The sequence below is a fragment of the Pseudonaja textilis genome, chromosome 1 (assembly GCF_049901715.1).
Source record: "Pseudonaja textilis isolate UNSWEBS1 chromosome 1, rPseTex1.2, whole genome shotgun sequence".
In the NCBI taxonomy this organism is placed as follows: Eukaryota; Metazoa; Chordata; class Lepidosauria; order Squamata; family Elapidae; genus Pseudonaja; species Pseudonaja textilis.
Genome location: NC_141990.1, coordinates 203,289,356 through 203,295,355, shown reverse-complemented (window position 1 = coordinate 203,295,355; position 6,000 = coordinate 203,289,356). Strand labels below are relative to the sequence as shown.

General features: G+C 39.5%; 1 protein-coding gene across 3 annotated transcripts in view; it reads left to right on the top strand.

Moving 5' to 3' along the window:
• Positions 1-1,215: 1,215 nt before the first annotated feature.
• KYNU (kynureninase) overlaps positions 1,216-6,000 on the top strand; it is a 110,835-nt gene continuing 106,050 nt past the window's right edge. The window contains exon 1 of one of the 3 annotated variants that reach the window (XM_087920293.1): positions 1,216-1,766. The gene's annotated coding sequence lies outside the window, so the exon portion shown is untranslated. Of the gene's footprint in view, positions 1,777-6,000 lie in introns of all 3 variants that reach the window. The other 2 variants (XM_087920295.1, XM_026717801.2) reach the window with 2 other exon arrangements.

Here is a 6,000-nt window from a genome sequence, read left to right as displayed (position 1 = left end):
CAGAACTGGCCATCTGGATACTTCAGACAAGGGTCCAGAAATAGGAAGGACAACAAGTGTAAAGCAACAGATCCACAATACAATTAATCTCTTCTAAATGATTTTCTTGTCTGTATGTTGGACTAAAATTCTTCTGGCTTCTACTGACCAGGTCAGCTGCCAATTCTGAATGTTTTGGTCCAATACTTCTGGTAAGCATTCAGAATGTGGGGAAAGTGTGGGTGAAATGCCTTGTACAACCTATCAAGAACAATGAAGGAAGTCCTGGATTTACAATCATTGATTTAGTGACCGTTCCAAGTTAAAACGGCACTGAAAATTATGTCCATTTTTAAACACTTACAACTGTTGCTGCATCCCTATGGTAATATGATCAAAATTTGGATGCTTGGCAACTGGCCTATATTTATGACGGTGGCAATGTCCCAGGGTCATGTGATCACCTTTTGTGACCTTTTGACAAAGTCAACTGGGAAGTTATTATTCTCTTTAACAACTGTGTTACTAATTTAACAACTGCAGTGATTTGCAAAAAAAAAAAAATGTGGCCAGAAAATGGGGCAAACCTCTTAACAAATTTTCTTGCCTGGCAACAGAAACGTTGGCTTCAGTTGTGGTCAAAAGGTAGACGACCTGTTGCAAAATGAAGAAAATGAAAATGTGCAGTTCATTCCACGCAGGATAGCTGTTATTTGAATTTGATAAAAACAAAAAAATCTTTCTATCTTGTGGTCCCTCCTTCTCCTTTTTAAGACAAAGGTAAACTAGCCGGCCACCCAACTGTGAAGGAGTTTATGAGGTTTCCGCAGTACCAGTTCAAGAAATCTGTTTGTTCTGCCTATAGCCCATCTTTTCTTTCAGGGCACAAGCTGAATTAAATTGAACTTAAATGGAACTGCCGGTTTAAGTTCACAACGACCCTGTGAGGCAGATTTAAAGCAGAGGCGGAAACTGGGCCAATGCAATTTTAACGGGAACTGAGTTTCTCCATGGTCTCTTTTCATAAAAAGCCCATTGGTTTTCCAACCAATCAAAGCTAACAAAAGAGTAGTTTTCAAAACCCATCGCAACTTTAATTCAAAATGTTAATAACTCGGGCCTTTAATCTGGCTTCTGTCAGCTCTTCGCAGCTCAGACATGCATTTTGTAGAGACCCAGTAGCGCGCTTACTAGCTCCCGCTCCTGCTTGTTTACAGAGTTCAACGCGCACATAATAGACCAGAAGATCTCCGGTAAACAAAACGGACCGTCCCATTTCAGAAGGTGGAGAAGGGTCCGCTTTCCCGATTGCTTCTCTAAACAACTTTTGTAAATTAAATCTGCAAGGAGGAAAAGCGGCAGGCCCGGGAGCTCTCCAAGCCCTTTGCTTCTTTTCATGCTGATTTCCCAAATGGAGTTTTTAATATCGCGGAGAACAAGTGAATGACGTTACTGTTTCACCCTATTTTGAAGAGGTATAGGCTACTTTATGACTTTAGAACTTTTTTTTTTGTCACGTCACTGAACTGCATGTTTAAACCTGGCATTTTTTGAACCAGGCGAAAGGAGCTTTTTTAAAGCTTGATTTTTCAAGCTTGGGTGTTTTTTTTTTCTTTTTTATTCCTACGCACCCATCATCTTTCGTTGAGAAGGGATTTCTCTTCCTCTAAGTTGCGGTGTAGACGCAGGGGGCGTGTTGAAAGTTTAGTTCACGTGTTTTGCATGCAACGCCTACCTTTTCTGGCTTAATCTCTCCCGGCTTCATTCTAGACTCCGAACTGTGCAGTGTAAGTAAGTGTAAGTACCAAAAACTGTAATTCATATTTTTTAAAATAATAATAATAATTTAGACCGGAAACTCAAAGTAGTATACATTATCTTTGTATCTTTTCTTTTATGTACACCGAGAGAATTTGCACCAAGACAAATTCCTTGTGTGTCCAATCACACTTGGCCAACAAAGAAATCAATCAATCAATCAATCAGTCTGTCTGTCTGTCTGTCTATCTATTAATCTAATCTAATCTAATCTAATCTAAACTATTTTATTCTTTCACTTTTCATACCAAACTACTGTAGTATGAGATAGGCTACTCGAGAGTGGCTGGGTTGCTATTTCATACTAAGTAATAGCTTATGGCCCTTACATGTCATGCTATGCAACTGACTTAGTTTCCACATGGTGCACAATCATGCATTTTTAAGTCATGTTTATTAGGCATGGTGCAGTGGCTGGATTGACAGTGCACACCAATCTAAAACCGAGCAAAGTTATTTATTGTATAGTTCATTTTGTGAAATGACCTAAAACTATGAATGTGTATTTGTGGGAATGAGGGATATTCTTAAATATGCCCAAGGGAAGTCATGTATGTATGTGTCTGGGTGTTTAAAACTGAATGGGCACTTGAGTGTGTGTGGGGGGTGGGGGAGAGGAATTTGCTCTAATGTCTGTAAAATGAGATTAGCTGTCTACTTGTGTGAGAAGCTTGTTTGTGGGTGTGTGCATGCATTTAGTAGGGCAACTTCCAAAATCCAGATGTAGTAACAGATGCAACCTTCTTTGAAAAAGCTTGCTTAGTCTGATTCCAGTAAGCAGAGATGTTCAAGTTCCTCCTTTATTTTTTGAGAAATGGAAATTAGAAACCCTTGCCAATCTATTTCAGATCATCGATATCTCAATCTATTGGCATCTACACAACCTTTGTTAAATTGGCATCCCCCCTTTTGAAATCCTTGTTTATATTCCACCATTTACCAAAATTCAGAAAAAGTGAGAATTCAGTTTAATATCAACAGGATTGTTTTGAGTTGAATTTTATGGCTGGGTGACGCTTCTAGGTGGAGAATTATGAGGTTGCTAATCATTGCTTTCTTTTTGACTTTACAGTTACTTTATTTATTCATTTTTGACCATGAAGTTTCTATCATACTATCCTATAATTTAGAATTATGTGAGCAAAACTGGAAGTGATTCTTCCTACCAAGGATACCCCCATGGATACTTTTATGTCCTTGTGTCTTGATTAATGCCCTTTCCTCCCAGCCTTGATTTGGCACAAAAGTATATGGACATAAACTGTACCCCAAAGCTTCCTTCTGCCATGCCTTAGCATTGAGACCAAGCAGTTTTGCTCCCCAGAAAAGATCTCTATCATAGTTTTGTGATAAAAATTGGTGGGTATCCCTCCTATTCTTTCCCACCCTACCTAGTGTCACCTCTTGGCAGGAAAGCCGAACCCCAATATCACTCCTGATGGGGTCAGAGATTCAAGCTTTAATTTTTATCATTTATTTAGCCTTAATTTGTGCATGCTTCTACATGATCAGACTGTTGATCTTCCAGGAAAAGTGGAAGATCAATAAACCTATATCAAATAACTCTCAGCTGCAAAGTCTGCTGGCGAGATTGAAGGACCTGATTTGAAATGCAGAGTAAAGAAAAGCGGAGCAGAATGTTGGTGTCTCTTTTCTTGAAGCAAGTTTCCTCTCCAAATTGTCTTGGGTTAAGCAAAAAGCTGGTTCTCTCCCCTATCCCCAACATCTCGTATGATGCATGTATGTCCAACTATGCATTTTCCCTACTGTAGAGCTCCCCGCTCCAGCATTCACGCCGTTGTACAACATCTGTTGTAAATACAGGTAGTCCTCAACTTAAAACGGCTTGTTTAAGGATTGTCCAAAGTTACAACAGCACTGAAAAAAGTGACTTTATGTGATGACCCGGGGAGTGGCACAAAGGCAACACAGTCAGATAATCAATAAGAGTCCCTTTATTATCTCCAACTTTGCCCCCAATGTCCAGGTTACCTTCGGCTGGAGAAAAACTCTCCCAGGAACAGCCTTTAAATGGAGAAAATTCAGTCCAAAACAACGTACATACAGACTGTAGCTAAAAATCCAAACAAGCAAACCTGCAGTAATTAACTTGACAGGGCAGCAGAAGGACTTTCAGACTTGAAAGCACGGCAACATTCACACAGTTGGGAAGACACCAGGAACACACATAAGCCATGACAATAACCAGATAAATTCATGATTTGCTCCCAACGACTTGCTGCGTGCAGCTTCCCTTTTGAAACACTGTGTTCCCAGCTGCAGCTAATGAAGGGAATCAGGGCCCTTTCCTCCCCTGTAAGCCATGCAACTTACGTTGCTCCCTTCTCAGTTCCTCCCTGTGTGCCCTAGGATGAAGAGGGGGTGGGCCTGGGTCTTCCTCTGAATTCTCTCTCCCTTGCTCTACCTCTCCCCTGCTCTGCCCAGCCGGACTGTGCTCTTCCCCAGTTTCTTCCACAGCCAACAGAACCACACTCCCACTGCCTGTCAGCCGTTCAGCTTCTCCCTCTGAATCAGAGTCCGACAGGGGCATGACACTTTATGACCATTTTCACACTTACGACCATTGCAGCATCCCCTTGGTCATGTGATCAAAATTCAGAAGCTTGGCAACTGGCCTGTATTTATGACTGTTGCAGTGTCTCAGGGTCACATGATCACCTTTTGCAATCTTTCTGCAGGCAAAGTCAACAGATGCACTTAAGAACCATGTTACTAATTTAACAGCTGCAATGATTCACTTAACAATTGTGGCAAGAAGGATCATAAAATGGTCATAAAAATGTCAAATGTCTCGCTTAGCAACAAACATTTTGGATATAATAATGGTCGTCAATTGAGGACTTACCTGTAGAAGGGTTTTTGGCTAATAAATTTATTGGTCTCTTAGGCGTTCCAGTATTCCAAAGTTTGATCCAAGAGTCTGGTCTCTTATAGTTAAAGCCAAAATCAAAATCATGGTGAGATGTGAGGGGCAAATGACATGGGTTTTGTAATTTGTTAACTAACATAGTTATTTTGTATTTAAATCTGATTGATATTCTCTGATGTTCAGATTTATTAGCTTTTAACATTCCTAAACTGATAAACAAGCTGCAGCCAAGCTCCATATAAGAAAAGTTTATTAGTACAAATTGAGGTCTGGCTTATCTCTTTTGTGAACTCCAAACAACCTTTCTCCTTACAATCTATGCCCCTTCGGACCTCATTTTAATAAACATGTATGTTGTTATCCTGTCCAATCAACTTTCTTCTTTCAGATTTCTTTGTTAGGTTAACTATTATAGAGGATGTAAGCTAAAGTTCGTGGTTCCCTCTTTGAATGAGAGGAATCCCTTTTGTCTAAATATTCTGATAAATTGTAATAAAAGGATCTTCCTGTCTCGGTTTGTCTCATTGGAAAATATGCACGCCGAGGCATGGCCTGAAAAAGCCATATTTGGCCTCCAGATGGGTGGCATACAAATTAATTAATTAATTAATTGAGAAAGTGTCGTGGGCATTTGGTCCCAATGACTGGATGCGGAGGAGTATATTGCAGAATGTTGTTTCTGGCTGCACTGTCTCCAAAGTTCTCTCTTAAGTTACCAGCTTGGAAAAGTTTATATTGGGAGAGGAAAGAAAGCAACACTTCCAAAGTGGAACAGCTAAAGGTAATTCTATGCTTTCTCAGCAGCAAAGCAAGGTTTCACTTATTTTTATTTATTTATGTATTTCTATGCAGAAACGTGCTGTGTAATTTGTAAATAAGAGTAAGGAAAAAGCAGCCCACACATTGATACCAATTTGATGAAACCAATCACTTGTCCTCAGTGAATATTAATTGCAAAATTAATTGCAATTAAATATATTGATTTACTACAGTTATTGGAAATCTGAGTTATCCTCTGCCCTTGTAGCTCTCCAATTGTTTCCCTAGAGGAACATAATTTAGTTTATCAAACAAATTGAAATGGGATAGTTATGTGCACCGAATATGCCACTTTTAATTCTATATTTTAATAATGGATCAGTTAGGAAGCTGAAATTATTTTCAGTAACACATCTGTTTCTCAATCCAGTGAGCCACAGCCTGTTATTCCAGATGCAGACTCCATATTGTAAAATTATTTACTTGCATAACTGACTGCTTGCCGATTAGTTAATTTTTCCAGTACTTAAATGAGGGATTTTATTCTGCACACT